General features: G+C 39.4%; 1 protein-coding gene across 1 annotated transcript in view; it reads right to left on the reverse strand.

Moving 5' to 3' along the window:
- Positions 1-22699, reverse strand: part of HECW2 (HECT, C2 and WW domain containing E3 ubiquitin protein ligase 2) — a 146812-nt gene extending 124113 nt beyond the window's left edge. Inside the window, exon 1 of the mRNA XM_036386342.1 lies at positions 22603-22699. The gene's annotated coding sequence lies outside the window, so the exon portion shown is untranslated. The remainder of the gene's footprint in view (positions 1-22602) is intronic.
- Positions 22700-22904: the final 205 nt, after the last annotated feature.

Below are 22904 nucleotides of genomic sequence, written 5' to 3' on the forward strand. Positions count from 1 at the left end.
AAAGGATGTGTGTGTATACACATACATATATTTATAAAGACACTTATACAAATAGAAGTTGTATTTTTTTTTAATATCAAACTCAAAAGTTCAACTAAATAAAGATTAATATGTTCTCTATTTGCAGTGGAGGCCCTTGCTCTAACAAAGCTCATCCACCAACATTACATGGATCCATGTTTACTAATGCACTTATGGTGTTTAATTGTACAATCCTTATGTAGCACTTAGAAAAAACTCATGGCATGTGTTCATATTGATTTGGACACAGGTACAGACTTCTAGATATTATATATAAATTAAAATCACTAGTGCCAGGATAAAGGAAGAAGCTTGTAACAGCCAATTTGTTAAAATTAGGCTTCCAAAAATATTTAATAGTGCTCAGGAGAATTGTTCATATAACTTCATGTCATTCATCCCAAGGTTTAGGTTCCTAAAAGCAATTGTGGAGAACAAATCATTTCTTCCTTTTGAGGAGGGATTTGCCATCACACTAAATTGCCAGTACACTCACCAAATTTGATATATCATGTCTATTTTTTCTAAGATTAAATGGAAAATCATTTCCAGTGAGTGACATACATAAATACTTTTGATAGCTGCTCCTTAACTCTTCTAATGTTATTTTTCAGGAAGTTTTACTGGCAAAGTGGAAACGACATTAAAACTCTCTTTATCGCTCTTCATTTCTGTAGAACACACTCAGTTTGACTTTTACCACATGCTAATAATTATTTTGAGGAAGACCTCCATGAGAAGACATTACAACATCTATCTGATGTATTTATGAAGCCTGAAACACTGTAATATTCCAGAGATACTTAAAGATTAGACATGTAACGTCAGTGAGTCACTGCAGTATCTGCATTCACTGGTATTTATAACAATGGCAATGCACAAGAACCCCACATGGAAACAGATGGACAGATCATCATTATGGAAGAAAAAAGATCCTCAAAATTACAGATATCCCTTGTAGATGTACGGTTGGAGAAAAATATGATACAGTAAAACAATAATCTGTTTCCATACAAGTAAAAAATATGCTGGAATGAGAGATGTCTAAATAAAATCTTCCAATTCAAAAAGCAAAACTGAAGAATGTTGCTGACAAGAGAGACAAACTGGTAACAATAGTTACAGGCTAATACTATTGCAATCTAGTAACAACCCTTTATCTTCCTAGTATTATTTTATATGCTACATTTTATAACTCATCCATCCCCTTCATTTTCTGTAGTATTTTCTTTGTGCTTCTTTTACTGGTATTGTACTAATTCCTCTAAGAACATGAAACACTACTGCTATGATTCTGATTGTTTTCTTCATGTATTAAAGATACAAACCTATAAAGAAAAAACATTACACTCACCAACATCACATATATCAACCCAGTAAGATTCATAACTTAAAATTAGATGTATATCATTTGTGTGATATTCACAATTACTGATGATCAAACTGTATGAGAAAACAATGGAGAAAACTGTAATCTTGAAGAGCGGTAAGTATAAAGTGCAGTAACTTCCCATTCACTAAGAAAATTATTATCATATATATTTATTTGTAGGAACGTGTCTTAGCTACATTACTTGAGGCTGGCATAAACCAAGATTAGCTTAACTGATTTTTTAAGGAGCTGTGCCAGTTACTACATTATAGCAGCAGGTACTTCACCTTCTACCTCTATGTGAATGACTTTTTCTAGTGCCTGGATGCACCATGGTTTACTGCATGTCAGAATTCATCACTAGAACTGCTCAGCATGAAGTCCACAAACAATGGGGGTCACAAGGAAGCTGTCAGGTTTTGTTTGAGAAATGACCCCTGCTCTTCATTCACATTCTTTCCACAATATCCCAGCACTCTCAAACAACTGACATGGAAACGTCACTTATGGCGTCCTAAACTGCCTAGACTAGAAAGGACCAAAAATGCAGATGGATACACTATAGAAGTGCATGATACTTTTTCAGCACTGGTTAAATTCATCAATCTGTTAGAAAAGCTGGAGGGGTTTGATTTTTTAATAACATAATCTCGTTATTTTTCCCTGATTGTGAAGGTGAACTTGTTTATATGGAACTGCCATGGTGGACTTTGCTCTTTGCATGTCTTAAGCTTCACTTGCTGTAGCCTAAAAATGTAGAAAAGAATCCCAGCCTCAAGTTTTAATTTCTATTCTGCTGTCAAAGCTATGCCAAAATTTCACAGAATCATAGAATGCGCTGGATTGGAAGGGACCCACTGAGTCCAGCTCCTGGCCCTGCCCAGCACCATCCCCAAGAATCCCACCGTGTACCTGAGACCATTGTCCAAAGGTGTCTTGAACTCTGCTGGGTTTGGGGCTGTGACCACTTCCCTGGAAGAATTTGCTATTCTACACCCACCCTGCAAGTGGCACAAATATCACAGAGGTGTGGGGCTGCACACAAGCTTTCACTTAGCCTGGAGCCACAAAAAACCATGGAAGAGATCCCTCACTTTGACATTCCTTATGTTAAAAGAGGTATGATGGCAGCCATCTGGGCAGTGGGAGCCAACTCTAAGAAAAAAATATACTAAGAATTTTTAAATTTAGAAAACCCCAACCATGTTCTTTAGCAGGTAGAAGTGAAAACCTGGATAACCTGGATGTTTTGGATGCTTGGGAAGAAACAGTCTGCACTACAAAAAAATCTCTTACCAAACAAAATAATTATTGACTGGACACCCCTAAGCATTATCTTTGAGAACTTCCAACTTGGATTTCATCATGTAAGGCTTGATTTAGATTGGTCTATCCAACTTTCATTTAATTAGGAAAAAAAATACCCTCTTGCACATGGAATATTTATGTATTAAGATACTAAGAAATATCTCCAAGCAGGAATCAAACAAGGTGCTCTGTCTCACAGAGTGAGAATTCCTGCCCCAAAGAATATTAAAAAAAAATAAATTAAACAGATAAATGAGTATCAAAATAAAAAGCATGGAGGTCAACAGCACAGGAAAATCTCAAAATAATGTCCAGTTTGCTAGAGCCTGCATTTTAGAAAGCATTGGGCTCTCTAAAAGTCAGTGGGAACTGTTATATTCCCACTGGAATATAACAAGGGTAGGACCTGCCATATTTTCTGCACAGCTCTGGCAGGGCAGAGCCCTACCTGTGCCTGAAGAATGGCTCTAACTATCCTGCTCTCACTTGACAGTTAAAAATGCAGATGAAAGGCCAACTTAGCATTGTGGAAACTCTACCACTCTACCAAGCCTTATTAAATCTTGAGCTGTTCAGCAGCTCCCCTAGTGTTCAGAAAGCTTACTTGGCAAAAGGCCAAGAGCATCTTAGAAGCTGAAAAAATATGCTTGTTTTTATAAAAACCTTAGAAGTTATTACCTGTAGAATCCATTCATATCCTCTTTCTCCCTCCTGCCTTCTACAGTTCTATTTCTCCAGACTTAGGACCTATCCTCTTACTTTCTTGTCTTTTCTCCCTTTAATAAAATATTCTTCTACATGAGAGTCTGAAGTACTGTTTCCTTATTTAATACATCAGCCATGCAATAATAAATGCCAGTTGTGCAGCCCAGTTTCACAAAGAAGTGGATGTGTGAAGATTCACAAACAAAGCCACCCTGGAGACACAAGTGCTAGGCTACTCACAGATACTGCAAAACCCAGCCCCTGTTAACCTTTTATAAATTTTATTTGTGGAAAACTTATTTTTCTGCATCCCTAATAGAATTGCAGAACAATCCAGGTTAAGAAGGACTTGAAGACATAATTCTTGTTGTTAGGCAAGATGAAACTCATTCCCAAGAAGGACACAGGGATATATTTTAAAATTTTTAATTCTGTAGCTTCCTCTTTGTTTAAGGATTAATGATAACTCTTAAAAGCTTATCCAGTATTAGAGGAATACAGTCTTACACCAAGAAGCACTCATGCTACTAACGGCACTGTACAAACAGTACTCCACAAAAGAAAGATCTCATGCTAGCAAACAAGGAAACTGGGAGTGTTTATGGTGACCCTGCCCCACAAACTGCAGTGGGGCAGGAGCTGTGTGGCACAGTGAAGGGTTTACACCAGGGCAGTGGCCTCAAGCCAAAGGAGGATGGATTTAGCTTAGATATAGGGAAGAACTTCCTGACTGTGAGCGTGGTGCAGCACCGGGACAGGCTGCCCAGGGAGGCTGTGATCTCCCCATCCCTGGATGTATTTACAGCCAGGCAGAAGCAGCTCTGAGAAACCTGGTTTAGTGGAAGCAGTCCCTGCCAATGGCAATGGGGTGCCTTTAAGATCCCTTCCAATCCAGACCATTCTGTGATTTTAAATCCTCAGGACAAAGGGTATCATTCTGGGTCAAGCTCTAATTCACTTTATGTTGTATAGGCTCTGAAGTGGCACTTGCAAGGCTACCATTATCCATTAGCCTCAACAAATGATGACATAGAATGCTGAAAAATCAGAGCAATGCCACAGAATTTCAGACATCTACAAAATCAAAACCCAACATCAAATAAAAATTAACATAACATGCAGTGAGAGTTAATACAGACTTTCATTCAATGATGGGAAGCACACAGATTAAGAGATCCTGACAGAAACAATTATCTGGTATCTCCGTGATAAAGAAGCAGAGCTCATCTTTTCTGATGGATCAGAAGCCACATCACTGGCACCAGCAAAAGCCAAACCCAATAAAAGAACATCTTTGATTGATTCACTGTCTGATCTTGTTACTGTGAAGCTCTCACACGAATTTACTACAGACTGCAATCAGGAGCATACAGTTAAATGTCATTCCTCATCTACAAAAAAAAAAAAAAAAAAAAAAAAAAAGAAAAAGAAAAAAACACACAAAATCCACACACAGAAAAAAAACCCCAAAAACCTCACCGATTTCTTTCTGCCATTTTCAGGCCCCAAAAGACCTTTATTTAGTTAAGCCATGTCAATAATCATTAATCTCAGATTCAGAATCTCCAATAGGACCAATGGTGCAGTAAAACCAGTTTTAGTGGGAGTTTTAAAAGAGAATCTGCCCTCAGTTCAGTACAACTGTATCTTCTTATACCAAAGTTCAAAGCTCATCATAGTTTTAGTTTATCTTAACAATGATACCGAACATATTAGTCTGTTATCTCCCAACATACTAATTTCAAGAAGAAATTAAATCAATTGCCAAATCCTGCAGCACGCCCTTATCAGACCAATGAATTATCCAAAATTTCTGTCAAATCTTAAGACACTGGTCCTGAATTTCTCCAAACAAGAAAAGAAACCTGACAAACTAGGATAATTCCAGAAAAAAGTAAAGGGAACTCCGACATGTTGATTAAACAAACAGTTCATTAAACAAAGTTACACTTTTTCTCTCAACCTTGAAAATCACTCAATTCTTAATCCAAGTAAAATGTTTCTGAAGCTTAACCCTGAGTACATCTCACATTCACAATGAAATAAGCATTTCATTGTGATGCTTATAAAGTTTGATTCAGAATTCCTTCTAGACCAAAGCTGTAAGTTTATCAAATAACACACACTCAGTATTTATTATATAATCTCCTATTTGCAATGTGTCTGTGGTAATACCATCAACCTGAAAGCAAATTTGCATTTCACTGAAAACAAAGCAGTAAGAGACATTCTCTGAGCTGAATTAGCTGGTACAGTACTTTGAAGCATGTTCATTTTTCCTACCGATATACAAGTAAAAAGAGAAAATTCACAAGACTTAGAAACACTGAAGACCAACAAAAAATGGTTTTCAGCTACCAAAGCTTCATTGAGCTATATGTGCATCAAATTTCATCATACTTTTGGGATTTCCTAAAAACACGGAGCCTCTAATTTTGTACAGTATGTACAAACAGTACCAGCACAAAATACAAAGTTAATGTTATTACCAATGTTTGCCTCTAGTGCCCTACTCCCCTCCCTGAGGCAAGGACACCCATCTGACAGTTTGCCTCCACCCTGCGATGGTGGTTATTGTGGAGCAAGGGAGGAACTTGGCAGCTCCCTGGCCTGTCTTCCCAACACGCTCACCTTCCACTCCCTACCAGCTCTACACCAAACATATGCATACTTTGGACTTGAACTGTAATTAGCATAGGGCATATTTGACTAATTAGCAACCAACTCCTAATTTCAACAGTGCTACACTGCCATGCTATTTACACCACAGAACCACACAGAAATAACAGTAAGGCTTTTCCTTCCTTTCAATGATCTGCAACATGGTTTTTGTTTTCTTAGGATGACACAGATGAAGACAAGACACCCAACATGAGTGAAGGCAGCATGAATTTCCTTGAACACTTAGCATAGGTGAGGCTCAAATCCTTTGCTCAGTTCCAGGCTTCTCACTAGAGAAGGGCATTGAGAGGTTGGAGCAGGTCCAGAGAAGTCACTGGAGTTGGTGAAGAGCACAGATCTGATAAGGAGTGGCTGAGGGAGTTCATCCTGGAGAAAAGGAGGCTCAGGAGGACCTTAATGCTCTTTACAACTACCTGAAAGGAGGTTGTAGTCAGATAGGTGTCAGTCTTTTCTCCCAGGTAACAAGGAATAGGGGCAAGAGGAAATGCCCCCAAGGTGCCCCAGGGGAGGTTTAGATTGCATATTTGGAAAAATTTCTTCACCAAAATATTTGTCAAACACTGAAACCCTCTGCCCAGGGAAATGGTTGAGTCACCATCCCTGAAGGTGCTAAGAAGCTGGTACACAGTGGGACACAGTTTAGCAGTGCGCTTGGCAGTGCTGGGTTAATGGTTGGACTTCAGAATTGTAAAGGTATTTTCCAACCTAAATGATTCCATAATTCCACAGGGTAACAGCATCAAATGGTGTGCCATTAACTCCACAGGCCAAGGAAAAACAGGTATTGGAGAGACCTATGTTATATGGACATCCTCACCAGTATAACCTTACAGTTACAGTCAAAATCCAGCTTCTATTCGAAGAAAAAACAAAGAAAAACTCCAACTGATGAGATCCTAGTCAGGTATTTCATTTCCAAATGAGAAAACTTGGGCAGACTTTGTTTCCACTCATTCTTCAGCCTTTACTGGCTTGCTTCCAGGTATCATCAACCAAGTTGCATATTTTTCAAATAAAAAAAATGCTACAGCAGTGGGATCAGAGCTAGTAATTACTGGAAAAAGCTAGAAGGACACAAAAGGAAAGCTGGTAGACAGAAAGACGAGAGGAATGCAGTAAATTTTAAGATATGGTGAAAAGACAAATGTCACCTGAAAACTGTACGAAGTTCATTCGGAGGTCCTGATCCTGAAGGATGTAGCAACTGCCACAGAACTGGGTCCTGAGGACAGAATTCAATTCAATTGTTCTGCCTCTCTACACGATCCAGGCTGGAGAATGCACCCATCAAATACAAAATTCCTGGGGAGGTGAGATTCAGTATTACCTCATCTAGCAAGGCTAGACAAAGTTTTGGTCTGTACTCAGGAGGAGAATGCAGTACTCCCACTCTTCCTGACCACGCAAGACACCGGAGATTCTTCCAGTACCCATGAAGACCAAATCCTGGGTTTCCTCTCTGTCCCTTGAACTGGCATGTGTGCAGCAAAGTCTCTCCAGACATAATTACTGAGTTACATGCCTTCCCCCAGCACTTCTGAAAAGGGTATTTTGCCAGAAAGCACGTGCACACCTCCTGATTCACTCTGAAGCTGTGCCAAAAAACAGAACAGGCCACAACTGTCCAAATTGTTCATACAGCATATTTTCTGGCACAGCTGCAGAGCACACAGAGAGTGGGCTGCAGGCTGGATGAATGGTTCTGGTAGTAGCAACCTTCAATCACTACTTTTCTAGAGCTATTCTTAGTCCTTCCTCTGCTACCTTACAAATCCTTAAATTTAGAGGATTACAACACACTACAGCTCTTTTTGTGCAAGCAGACTTTGTGCATCCATAATGCACGTAATGGAAATTTGCACAGAAGTGGCCCCAAAATTAGAGCTTAAATCAACACTGGATACAGATGTATATGGGAAGTCAGTACTGTTGGATGGAAAAAAGTATTTAAACATTTTTATACACCGTACAATTCTTCTGTTTTTCTTAACAAAACATGTGGATTAATATCCTAAGTACTAATTCCAAGCAGCATCATTCCCAATGTCTCAGCCAAGCTATAAGTTTGTATTAACACCTTCTTGTTTTATGGTTTTTGCTTCAAAGGCAATCATGGAAAATTGCAATGCAGTGCTTGGCTAAGATCCACACTGGCAGCACCACCACCCACGCCAGGCACCGTTTCACGTGGAGGACTTCAAGGGCTTGGGAAAGGACCTGAAAGTCTTCTTGATTTTCTCAATGTTTCTGTCTCTGCAGTGGGACATGTTTCATAAATATAATCTTATTTGCTTCACATCCTATGCTTCTAATGATTATACGCCGTTTATTTTCCTCTCCTAGCTACTTTTTCCATTTTTGAAGTCTCAGGGAGCCCTGTCCATGTCATCTAAATGAAGAGAAGACTGATGGGTCATTTGATTACCAGAAATAAGCACTTACTCCCTGAGAAGCAGATCTGGTAGCAAGACATTTTCAAACTTGCTGATAGTAATGCAATAGGATCCAGCAGCTAACAATAAAAGCTGCATCAATTCAACCTTGAAACACTCTGCAATTTCCTAGCAGTAACTGCAGCTGAACCTTGGAACTGTTTACTGGGAAAGACAGAGGGCGAATCCCTGTCACATGATGTGTTCATAAAGAGAAGGCTTCAGTTTTTCTCTGGAAGAACTTCCATAAAGGTTGTGAAGTGAACAGCACTTCTTTCTGGAGTCTCCATCTCTTGATCTACAAACTTGTTTCTTCACTTGGTTTTGTGAATCACAGGGAGAAGGTGGTTCCTTTTAATACCCAAACCATGTTTCGTAGACAAAAGTTCCCAGATGACCTGCAGAACACTCTAAACAAACATATAAATGAACAGGGATCCACTTGACTGGCAATGTTCAGATCTAGTGTAGGAACAGATTATTTCATCCAGTTAGACTGTTCAATCTTTGGTTTGCATTTCAGCTCGTGTTTTGGCTAGGGAGCAGGGAGTGGAATAAAGGACTATTTTGCTTTTCTCTGCTACACAGACTGTTGGAGGATATCACCCCTAAGAAGAGCCAGGCCCTGAGCATTATTGACCACACTTTACTGCTGTTTCTAAGCACACAAGTGCTCACTCTAATGCCTCTGTGGTCAATATTGTACCTGCCTGGCACCAAGCTGACTCTGACTTACTGACTTGCAGGACCCCAGGCTAAAGCCCCAGTAATCCCATTAAACCCCAAGCACTATAAAAGTCACAAAAAAGAACATCCACTTGCATTTCACGTAAGGCCTATCACACAAGCCATGAGTCAGTCCAAAACTGCGCATCATAAATAAAGGCTAACCTGGAAAAAAAATTAGCATTTTAATACACAGGCATCTACAGCAATTAACAAGAAAGTAACAGAAGAATATTCTGAGCAATAACACCCTTAAACTTCTCCCTGCTTGTTTTCAAAAGTCATTTCAAAGATGGGAAGCTCAAGCATTCATTTCATCCACACTCATATTTTTCCATTTCAAAAGGAAATTCTGTCTTTTTGTTTGTTTGTTTGTTTAAAACCTTTTCTCTAGGGGGAAAAAACCTTCACAAAAACCTGCTTTTAAATATAATTATAAGATTATAAAATAATCTAGGGATTCTGTTTTGTAAAAATAGAGCTGATTTTCAAAAGAGGAAGGAGCCTGACTTAAACTTCTCAACATCTGCAACTGCAGCTCTCCCCCAGGCATCTGATTAAGCATCTATGTAAATAAAGTAGGCAGTTCAGCATTCTGCCAAACTGGACTGACAAATATGCCTCGATGAGTTGGGATTTCACCTTCAAAACAGTTCAGGTCTTAAATACACTCCATTATAAAACACAGATTTATTGCTTAGCGTTCCATTTTGGCCAACAATTCTTTGGCAACTTTTTTCAAGACAAGGACAGTACCTTCTTTCCTTCTGAGCTGAGTTTGCCATAACATCCAAACTTTCAGTCCCACATTTCTACCACAGAAGTAGCCACCTTTTGAAGGATGATAAACACACTTTCTAATAAATTATATTATGCAGAATTCCAGTCCTGTACTAAGCCTTTGCCTGTAAGGTCCATATGAAAATGAGGAAGAAAGTCTGAAAGAGTGCAAAATTAGCCCTGCAATACCATCTCAGTCTCTGACATGAAATTTAATTTTTGCTTTTCAGTTCCTCTCACATGTCTAAAGATCAGTTATAACAGAAATATATTTTATAACTTACATAAATTCCCTCATACAATTTCTTGTTCTGAAAACTACTATTAACATAAATGCTATATATATTAAACACAAACATGTGTCCTGATAGTACTTAAAGTGTTCCCTGAAAAAAAGACAACCACAATCATCCTGACTTGGAGCCAACAATATCACTTTAACTTGAGCTCTGCAGCAGATAATTCTGAGAAGTTAAAACAAGAAATGAACTTTTCAAAAACAGATATGGTTTATACTGTGCACACTACAGAAGCAACATAAAAATATGCATTACAACCACATTCTAGATGAACTCCAACATTCTTCTTCCATACTCTTACTAAGGCTAAATGCCTTGGAGACTAATTACATATTAAGGTCCAAATTTGTCTCATTCAGTCATAGCCAGTGATGCAAACTTTATTTCCCACCAAATTACTAGAAGCATCCTGTGACCAATTGTTTATAAGAATAAACAAAGCAAGAGTTTTTCAGAGAAGATAATTTGCAATACCAAAAAAAAAATCACCCACATCTACAGCAAATTTTTGCATTTCACAAAAGCACTGTAAAGTGAACAGTCCTTAGAAACACGCAAAATTGCAAAATTATCCCTACTTATGTTTCCTTTCAAGCACAGTAGCTACTAATTTTTTTGCTCAGTCCCTCTCTTCCTCTTCCCCCACTCCCAAGTTCTATCTCACAATTTCCCTTATTCTGAAACACCTCATAAAAATAATTATAGTAAATTATATAAAGTATTTTAAAAACCTCTCCTAAAGAATCCAGAAGCGTTTTAATGAGCCCAGCATTTTGGTCAAAAAAGAACAACATTTATTGAATCACAACTGAGTGCATTTAACTGATTAGAAAATTTTGTGGAAAAAAACCTCAAGTGTATGTCTTAGTTCATCTAGAACTCAGCACAATGTGAGTTAACCTGTACCTTAACCGTGCTGTAGGTCATGATGAGTCACTGTTCTCTGCAAGAGCAGCCAGAGCACCACCTGCAACTTGTCAGGAGGCTGAAATGTGATTAAGTTATCCAAAGCTTTCCTCTAGAAGTCTTCCCTTACACAGAATTACTGCATGGACACATTGACATCAAGCAGTATTTCCAAAGCCAAGTGTCATTTCACCTCCCCACTGAAAGCAAAGCATAGACAGAATAAAAGGTTCTCACCACAACAGCAAACAATTTGGGTCTGTTTTTAAAGGTAACTTTGGGGAACCAACAGTTACACTATTTCCAGTCAAATTCTGCCTCTTCTTTTTTCCCCCAAGTCCTTTCTCTCACTCTTGTAATAAGGACTGGCTTTGAACATAGCCATTATGAAAAGTTTAATACATTCCTGTAACGCTAGGGAGAGTAGGGGCTACTGCATGCAAAAAGAAAAAACATCACAGATGTGAGCTGTTACTCATCTTCCTTGGAATTTTTCAAAATATTAGGCTAATTAATTATCCTCACAACAACAGCACAGAGAAGAACAAGGTAACAGTCATGCAACTGGAAACACAATAATTATAAAATATTACATCTATTGCCTTCACTGTTATGACTTAGCGTTTCAAAATACTTATCTGAGAGGTCCTTTTGAACCTGAAAAGCTGACAAACCTTCCATCCACTGATCAAAATAATTGCAGCTTTCATTTCCTAAGTAGTTAAGCAATAAGTCATCTTACATCCCAGGCTTTGAATGGAAACAAATGAAAATGTATGGATTTGTTAAGGCTGGCAACAAATTAATCTTGCTTAAATTGCTCCCCTGCTCGATAAGTGCGATATGCTTTAATCTTCGTGATCCGATCCATTTTGTTAAACTACCTTTTCCAAATTCCCTTCTTTCTATTCCTTCTACTTTTCTATCTCCCAGTGCAAAGCTGTTGATTGGCAACCAAGTAGAACTGCAGAGCAACCCAGTGTTAAGCACCAGGCTATACCAAGTGTCTAAGATAAAACTGAGATTTTGCAGAAGTGGTTCATCTCCTTTGAAACTGCCTGTTTGCCTCCACAGACTCCCAAAAGAAACTCTATTCTAAATTTACTAACTGATCTTCTTGTATGAATTATATACCCGGTATGTTATTTTGCAACTCTGCTGCTGCTCTTTAAGCATTACCCAATGCTAAATTCCTATCAAGTACAACAGCAAGTCAAGAGCACAGCCTATAATTCTGTGCCTCAAATGAGACAACCACAGGCCAAGTGCAACATATGAACTCAGGCGCTCTAGAGGAACACAGAACACTGATACAAGTTAATGACTGGGAATCTTTGTACAGCTGCTTTTTAAATTCTCTGCTGTGAGCAGCTAATTCCAACAAGAATATTAGATAGGAAAGCCAAAAGCATCAAAACGCAGAATTTGAGACACAAACACATTTCGGTGAGATCAGTTATGACAATGAAGTTAGACTGTGCAGAGTTTCTAAGTGTTGATGCAAATCATCATACTCAAAGATAACAAAGCAAAAGGGAATACAAAAGGTTTCTGGACATCTTAAGTGCCAGAAGAATTATTTCAAACACATTGGTTTGTGTCAAAGAGTTCAAAGGGAAGATGCAATTAAAGTATCATTGTCCTAAAAGAAACCAATAAAGATTTTCATTATTCAGGTACCTTAGTTGCTTCACATTAGTGGTGCTTCTATTTCTGCAACGCTTATGTCTGCCTAAAGTACATATAAATCACTTACATTTGCTTATTACTCACACTCCTGGCTTCTGATAAAATTACTTATCAAAACCTAATAGAGCATCGTGGACCATTCTAGACCCATGCTTAAAATTACCATATGTAGAAAACATTTTTAAAAATTTACAAATGTGTTCTCAGCTCAGAAATGGCTCTAACAATTTCATGATTTCGCTAAAAAAAACTTAACTAAAATTAGTATTCTATGTGTGGGCATACCACTGTATTTTTAATTTTCTGAAGAAACTAAAAAAAGTCCTGGTACTAACCTTAATCTTTTATGGCTAAGTTCTATAAAAAAACCAGTAAAACTCACTCCAACTGCTAAAAAAAGCCATAAGCATAGCTGAAGCAAGTGAGTTTGCTGATAGATCCTGATCAGTCCTTGCTCCATTTGCTTGTTTTGGAAAGCAACATCCCACTCTTCCCTCAAGGAAGATAGGTAAAAAATCTCAAGTGAATGTTCCTCCTCATTGCTAATGCACAGAAGCTGCTGGAGGTGAAAGCAAAAGCTCCCATGTGCCACCCTTTCCTGACAAGCAGGAGAACATCTGACATCAAGGACTTTCAGTCTCTCAGATGCAGTATCTTTAAAAACTGTTATCACACCAGCAGAGTTCAGCAGCTGATGAAAAAGGTGACCCAAGGCATCTGCTACAGACCAGGACAAAGGGAGATGGAGCTAAATTCTAATCACATCCCCTGCTTTGTGAATACAACCCTCATTTTAGTTCACATTTTGACAGTCCCATGACTGGCCAGTGTGGCTGTCCTCAGACGTGACCCCAACTCAAATATTTCTTTCTAATGAACTTTTTTTCTATTACCCTATGCAAGGGTAATCAAAACGCCACTCACCAGGCGCCCATCTTTACTAAACCAAACAGGCCGAGAAAAGGATGAAAAAAGCCATGAGTATGAATGAGTATGCAGAGAACTGCCGAAATCCAAAATTACTGGAGGTCTGAGGAGGGATGAGAATGACAAGATAATTGCAGAGATGCCTGAAGACAAAACAGAGAGAGAGTGGCAGAGGAAGGAAATCAGAAGAAATAGTACTTTGGGACATATAAGATGATAAGATAGGAAAACTTCAAAGAAAGTAATCAAAAGAATAATTTAAAGATAATGGATACATGACATTTCAGAACACATAATCTTAAACCACTAATTGTTTCTGTTCTGTGGTTAAATTGATTAGAGTTCTGTGGTTTTCCAATTAAAATACCACCTTAAACACACACCAACGATAATTAGGAGGAAAAGAATCTCACAATGTAATATTACATAAAATCACTTGGACTCTTACAGTAAGGAAGCTGAAATTTAAAATAATCAGTTCCATAATGGTTGAACTATCACTCAAAATTGGAGGGAAGCCAGGCATAACTCTTTCTAGAACATTATTTCAAGGAAGATATGATACTTATGAAGCTTGATTTTGGGGGGATCCATCACATTCCTATCCTAAGTTTCAACAAGCAGGAAGATGGATGCTGGCTTTGGATTTTATGTCACCCCCAAGACCAATATTACAGTGTTTGTAAATCAAAAGCAATAGTGGATTCCTAAACAGGTTTAATGGAGGCTGGCACATTTACGGAACAAAAGCACTGTTTATTTTACTACATGCTTTTTTGAAAGTGAGATACATTTGGGGGTTGGGACTAGATGGTCTTTAAATTCCATTCCAGCCTCTTAACATTCTATGATAAGGGCAGCAAGAGGAAGCTTTTCACATTGAGACTTCACTTGTCATGAAAGGGCTTCCTCAAAACTCAAAATCTGGAAGCACTTGCAGCAGTTCAGATTTCAATGATCTGACCTGGCAGACTGTTCCATAGCTGAATCCTTATAACCAAGGGCATTTTATCCCCAGTTCTTTGAGCATTAATCCTGGGCTTTGCTAACTGCATTGTGCCAGATCCACACACCCATGGGACAGTTCACAGTCCAACTCAATCTTTCCACTGTAAAACCTATACAAAAATTTTTCCTGTGCAATCCAGGAGGAACAGGGCTATAAACACTTTTAGCTCTTTATTCCTTGGGACTTCTCCATGTGCAAATAATGGATAAAAACTTCAATCAGTTGAGAATTTAAAATTCAGTTCCTGCTGAACATAAAATAGATTGTATTCTATTCACCTCAGATTTCTAGCCATGCTTCTTATTACAAACTATAGATAAGTGAAATACCACTTGCAGATGAAAATATGGCTAGAGCACCAACTACATCTTGGAACATTCATGCAGTAAGAGATCATACACATGGACTGTTTTTAATTTCAGGTGAGTAACGACAAAAAGAGCTGAACTTTTAAGTAAAGACCTACAAAAATATTATTACATCTATTTACATTTTAGTGACATAAAATGTCTTCACTCAAATCTATCTAACATTTTACAAAGATCAGAGAGCAGAGGAAGTAACATAGATACCCAATGAGTTAGAATGTAGAATATTCATAGGAAAAAACCTTCTCCCCATATACAGGAAATGTGAATGTACTGTGCAATACTTCTGCTGGTTTTCTGCAGCAAACTACATTTTACCAAGTTTTTCAAGTAGTTGCTTAGTACATTACACAGAGTGAGGGAAAACTGATCAGATACATCAGTCAAAGCAGATTACGTCCTGTTAATCCATTTAACAATTTAAGCTGTACTTGGCATCATCTAAGAAGTGTAAATCACAGTAGCTCAATTAAGCATTATATCCATCTAGATTAGTTGGAACCAGGCATACAAGTATCTCCTTTTTCAGTAAACCTCAGCAAGTCTGAAACAGTAAGAAAAACAACAATATTATTGTATACAAGACTACTTTCCCTTATAAAATCATTAAGCATGGAACTCAGTTGGGAAGACTAATTTTTTATCCCTTAATTTCTCCTCCCTTAAAAGACAACTTCTAGCCTTCAACAATCCACACTGGCCTTGGGTCGTCAGTCTGAAAGTAGAAGGTTTTGTTACTGGTTTCCCAAGAGGCAACAAATGAGATTTACATTCCAAATGTATTTTGGATAGAGGAGGATCAAAAGGACAAGGCATCCTCAGCAGCAGCAAGACACACAAGCAGACTCTGCTGTGATACTCCCTGGATTCTAATTGTCCTGGCCCTGCTGCTCTCCAGACTGCAGTGGCAGGGAGAGGCTTCACAACCTGCTCTGTACCTACAAGGAGTGATTCCAATATTGATTTTTCATGGGGTTACTTACATGAGTAAACATTTATCAATTTATCTTAGGGTTGCAAATTAAGATCAAAATAATTGCAGCTGACTTACAGCCACAAGTCATGAAGCATATCCTGTAGAAAGCGAAATCCTTTGCTTCTTCAATCCAGCTTTTTCTTTTCCAAATGACACAAAACCAGCTAAGACACTAAGTCAACACACAACATTTCACATGTGGCTAATCAATCCATATTTCAGATAACAAAGTCTTTGTTTAATATACAGCTAGCTCTCTACACTAACCTATAGCTTCATAACGAAAAATATCAGCCTGTCAACTTAATAGCCCAACATAAAACATATTACCAAAGCTCAGAGTGAGTTCATAGCACACACTCAAGTTAATAAGACTTGTTTATAAAGTTGAGCTAGGTCAAAGTTGTATTTTGCTGAAAGTTATTTCATTACAAGGAAGTCTAAACACATTTTAGGAAATGAAACAGAGAAGTGATGTCATATCTATACACACAGAGATTATCAGGAGAACATTTGACAAACACCATGTAAGGCAACTTAAAACTGTGACATTTACTCAAATTATGACACTTGAGTACACACACTTACAAAGATCCTAACAGCACACACACTTTCCCAAGATCCTAACAGCATTTTGGGTACATCTTGAGTACACACACTTTCCCAAGATCCTAACAGCATTTTGGGTACATCTTGAGTACACACACTTTCCCAAGATCCTAACAGCATTTTGGGAAAGTCTGGGCATTGCTCACATGGCACTATTCAAAACATATGAAGATGGCTGTTATATGAAACAATGTGTGTGTATATATATTTATTTTTTTATACAGACACACAGGTATGAAACAACAACATGCACTAAATTTCCTTAAGTGTTGTTTTCTCCTGAGTGACAGTGGCCTCTTGTTTTTCTCTAGATAAAGAGCACTAAATGGAAACTTTTTGTAATCCAGACACATGCAGCAGCACCTCTATGGCCACACCTGTACCTGTAAGAGAACAGGCCAGATGCTGAAGCCATGCAGGAGAGAGCACGTGCTAAACACTCATGACTCACAGAACAGGCCTGCCTTGTCCCTAATCCATTTTGGGAGGGTCCCTAGCCCATGGCTTTCCCTTAGCAGTGCTCTGTTAGGGCTGCTGGCACTGGCCCGAGGCAGGCCAGGGAGCTTCTGACACCTGGAGAGTGCCACAGTGCCTGTGACAGCACTCAGGTTCAGCAGGTACAGCCCCAGCCTTACCTTACCTTCCCCAGGGAAAGTTCTGCAAGACTCAGAGAGCACAACAGCTGCATTTTTCTTTTTTCCTTTACAATATAAATATTTAGAAAATTAATTCCATGACTCTAATATTTATGTTGGTGAAGACAACGTAGACATTTTTATTAGAGCAATGAAGCAAGAAACATAAAATATGGATTTATGTAGTTATGGCTACATTTTAGAGATGATACATTTACAATCTGTACTACTTATTTTTAGCAGGAGAAATCTCTTCTATCAAATTACTAGCTCAAAACAGACTCACATCAATAATCACACAGGATAATAATAAGATCAACCAAGCAGAGGGGCCTTTTTAAAAAGTCTCTTAAATAAAGAAAACATACCATTGAACAAGTACTTCTGAAGCTGGAATGCTGTGTAGCCTAGCACTATGAAGCTCATATGCTCTTGTGAGAGTGAGGTTAAGGAATCACTCAAAGATGGACTTTTGTGACAATCAGGATCCAAAGGGAGTTGCTGGTTTTGTAATTATTTTAACACTATTTTGCTCAGCATGTAATATCTAATGCCCTTGATATGAGGCACCTAGTGAATTATCACTTTTGAGCATTTTTTCAGTAGGATCCTTACAGACCATACTGCTTCCCACCAGGCTATGGCTGATCCACTCCACTCACCATGAGGTGTTGCAGCTTCAGCTGTCACATTTATTCCTGGAAAACTCTTCTTTTCTACTCTGGCTACTCTATCTGACAAGGATCAGTCAATGCTTTATTTTTTTAAAGATGCTGCTGGTCATTCCTGGAAGAAAATGAAATTTACTGCTGTATGCTTTGGGATCATCTAATTACAATACTAGCCTTCAGGGAATTTTTAAACTAATGACATTGGATTTCTCAAGCACAAAAACTTTTAATCTGATTTTTCAAGTGGATCCTAGCCAATGGATCCTGGCCACCACAGCACTTAAAACACATTTGACTGTCCTCCATGCAATATTTAGGTGGGCTTCTCATCAAAATGTTAATTTTTGTTACCTAATATGTTTCACTGGTGGTCAATACAAGGCAGATAGGGATATTGACAATGCTATTAAAGTCTTTATGACTGAAAGTCCATAAATCAAATTATATGTGTGTATATACAGCTTCACAGATGAAAGGAGGCACAGACTTTGAAAAATCTGAACCAAAACACTGTATGAACAACTCCCCAGTTTGTCTGCTGATCTCATGATGCAACATCAAGAAACACCAGCTCGACAATAGTTATTTTTAATTTCATTTCAACAGCCTAGTCTTTATTTTCAGCATTCTTTTCATTTCCAGTGCTAATACCATGACCAAAGCCCCAAACGATTAATTATGTCACAATGACTCCTCCAAAATGAAACGATTCAGATGACCCATCAATCATCCACTTTTGGGTATTTCCTTAGCTCTAAAGTACAAATAATGCACCATTTGAGCTATTAGGTTTGGTTTGACTGCACCAGTTGGGTTTTTTGGCCAAATGATGATGGACTCATGCTCCAATTTCAAATTCATTTCCATTATTACTGTTTGCACACACAACTGTGCCATGTAAAAACATGGATAAGTACACTTCAAAGAAAAGATCCTTTTTCAAATCTTTCTTTAAAACATAATTATTGCTTATTTTTTCAAAACTGCCTACTTTATGACAAATTTATGAAACAAATTATGAAATACAAGTATTGTTGTTCATTAAGCAACTGCTATCAGCATTCTAGTCCTCCCCAATCATAAGAAAATACAGTTGTAACACAAAACTGTGCAAATGTAACAAAACTCAAAAGAGTGGCACAATCCAATGGCTATATCCAAACCAGACTTAGCCTGGGTCACTTGTCATTTTCTCCCCAGCACTACTAGGTACCATGAGAAGAAGGAACAGCTCTCCAAGGGAACACGGAGTGAAATGAAGGCTGTGACTACCCATTTGCCTCAAAAGCTGAATGCGTTCATCCTGTCAGCAGAACTTGGAAACCCAACACCAACTTTATCACCAAACCAAGTAATGGGATTCCTAGGTGCTGGAAGGGATGACTGACACACATCCTCGTGTAATGTGAGTGACCATCTCCAGCCAACAGTCAGGGCTTGCACTTCCAACAAGAATTCACAATCCAACTGCAGTCATTTAACACAACTACTCCAAAGACAGCATGCAACTGCTGTGCTACTTTCTTCAAGTAGGCAACCAATTCTAAGAAAAGACATTTCAAGCACTGATGTCTACGTTTCTGTAAAAATATAAAAGCAAAAACTGCTACTTGAACTCTTCTATAAGTACTACAGTATTTTAGCATCATATCCTATTTCCCAAAAAGACATGTCCTTGGAACACACATCCATGCTTCACAAAGCTGTATCACCATTTTCTATCCTATTGCCAGAGATATAGGAATTGTCAGCCTTTTCCTCACTGATATTCCAACTAACCACAAACAAGCTGCTGTGGAGGCACATCACAGATGCCCTGCATCATTGTCTGTATAACCAGCTCAATTTCAATGGCAATTACAAGGAGCTTTGCTCAGATACTAAACTCAAATATCAAAACAGTAGATCATGTCACTCTCAAATGCCAAAAGATATGATTAGAGAAACACCTCACATACCACCAAGTAGCTTCAAAGTGCTCAACACACGCTCCCAAGGTTCCAAGAGTATGTCTCCTTTCCTATTAGGTTAGAGCACTTCTACATTAAACAGTCAATTCTGTTCCATCTTTTGGCAATGATATTAATACACTTCCTTCTGGTGGTAGCTACACTGCAGCCTCTCCCCCTCTGATCAGCAAGGGACAACGTGAAGACAAAGGTTATGACCATGCCACGCATAATGACAGCAGGATCAAACACAATCGGGCTCAGCCACTCCGAGCACCCCATGCTATGAAAGGCCAGTATTTTGGATACAGTCTCAAAGAAAGGATTTTGAACATGCTACTAAATTTTAAGCACATTATTTACATCTCATTTTCAATCATTCAGTAACATTACCCAAACAGGTGCTTCATTAGCCAATGGAGTAAATGCAATATCCTAAGCATTCTGCCACTGTCTGACTGAGTTTTTGAACAAACAAAATGCTGAGTTAGATTTAAAAAAAAGAAAAAGAAACAGGAATTACACATAATTATTCAAGAATTTAATCTGCAGATTGAGTCTCATACATAGAAATCCCCCTTATTTTGCAGCATATTCAAGCTTTAGCTGCAGGTTAAAGCATGTTGGCACATAAAGGAAAAAGTTAATTTCTTTTCCATTAGGCATTACTACTTAATCTTATAAAGGGGAAAACACAAAATTCATTCAATTTCTTCTCAGGAAATCTGACAAAACAGTATATTGTTTCTGGCTGGCAGCCACTGTACTATCAGAGAGTTTCTTAAAGGTGCAACACTGCATTCTACCAGGTTTGAAAAAACACTGGAAGCATAAAACAAATAGAAATGACCATTAGCTAAATTCACTCCAAAAACAAACAGGTCTTTAAGGAAGACAGAAGGTCCTTGCAGAGGCTGGCAAATGCTCCAAGCCAAACTAAATCCATAGTGCTAACAAAGCACGGCTTTGCTCTGGCATCACCAGAAGGCTGTTTTTATAAAGACAGATGGACAGAAGGGAGGCTTTTCAACTACAATCCTGTCAAGTTAAACTACTACCAAGCAGAAGTTTAAAAGTGGTTTCCAGTCAACCATATGAGCTCCATGGAATCTAAGAGCCCATTTTAAGGTGGTATAAGTAAGGACAGAAAGATAGATACACACATGCAGACTAACATCTAACATCCACTGTGGTAGCTCCAGCTGACACGAAAGCAACCATCACATTTTTGGAAATCTAGAGCCTGAACAGCAGTGTTGATTGAAAGGCACCATTAGGATTGTTCCTTTCATATGCTAATAATGACATCATGCCTTATGGCCTGATGCTGCAACCATACATTATCATCTCATAAAGACATTTTTCCAAAGAAGTCAAAGACGTGAGCAAACAGCTCACCTGCATATAGGAAGAAGGTTTTTTAAATTCATCCATGACACAGATTTCCTTCTGTACCTTAGCGCTGTAAATAACTACTACTGAAATATTTATAGAGGTTTGACTTACTTTTTTTTAAAGAAGTAAGAAAATACAAAAAAGTGTTGGGGCAGGAAAAAAAAAATCTACAAAAGAAATTCTGGAACATACAGGAAGCAGCCCTGGACATCAACAAAGCGAAGCAAGGTAAGGCCCCTGATGGTATTTCAGGTACAGGAGTGATTCAGGGCCGAATCTCTTGCAAATATTCTAGCACAATGTAGTGTAGTGCAAAGACTGTCACACAGCACCCCAGAAAAGGGAGGAGAAAAAAAAATGTTATAAATACTCTCTTCATGTTCCTGACATATATCCAGGAACAAAATAAGCAATAATAAATTATGTAACTCTATTACTGACTACATATACCACACTCTCTTTTATTTTGGCATCATACAGGCCAAAAGAGGATTTTATTTTTCTCAAATACCCTGGTTTGTAGTGATGTGCACTGAAAAGGTTAAAGAGAAAAAAACAAAAACATACTAAGAAAGGAACAAGATCTCCACATCAACAAACAATCCACAGAACAGCGAGGACACAAATATAAACCTATTTTTCCCACACACTGTCATTGTGCTGTATTTCGTACATACAGCAATAGAAACACACATTAAGACCCCCAGTTTTGAAAACAACACGCTTGAAAACTGCGGTGATCTTTCTTCCCCACCACGGACAGTGCTATAGAGAATCCGGAGAACAGCCTGATACATAAATAAATAAATACACTAAACGGCGAAGGGGGACAGCCCAGAGGAAATAAACGCAGCTGAACACAAAGTGCTGAACGCCTTCCCCGGGCAGGAAACCAGTTATAATTTAATGGCCAAAACCGATTTAAATGAAGCCGAGCGGAACCCCGCGGGGCTCCGCGGCAGCGCGGCGCCCGAGCCTCCCGCATGACGGGGCCGCCGCGGCGGGCGCTGGGGCGAGGAGCGGAGCCCCGGGGGTGCCGCGCCGGGGATGCCGCACCTGCCGCGGCCCGCGGAGAGCCCCGCGCCGGCCCCGCCGCCTCCCCGGCCCCGCGGGCGGCCCCCGCGGGCACCGGCGCCCACTCACCTGGCCGAGGCGCGCACTGCGGCTCCGCGCCCGCGGCGGGCTCCGGGCGAGGGCGGCTCCCGCTGCCGCTGCGGAGCCGGGCGGCGGCCGGAGTCACCCCGTCCTTGCGGCACGCGGCTCCCGCCGGTGGCGGCGGCCCCTCCGCGCCCACGGCGGGGCGAGCGCCTCCCGCGCAGGGGCGCCCGCGCCGCCCTCCGCCCCCGCGCCGTCTCAGCGGCGGGGCCGCGCCCCCCGCCCCTCCGCCAGCCCCCGCCTCCGCTCCGGCATCTTCCCCGCGATCGGGCACGGCCGTGGGTGGGGGC

Source organism: Molothrus ater, chromosome 7 (assembly GCF_012460135.2).
Source record: "Molothrus ater isolate BHLD 08-10-18 breed brown headed cowbird chromosome 7, BPBGC_Mater_1.1, whole genome shotgun sequence".
NCBI lineage: Eukaryota > Metazoa > Chordata > Aves > Passeriformes > Icteridae > Molothrus > Molothrus ater.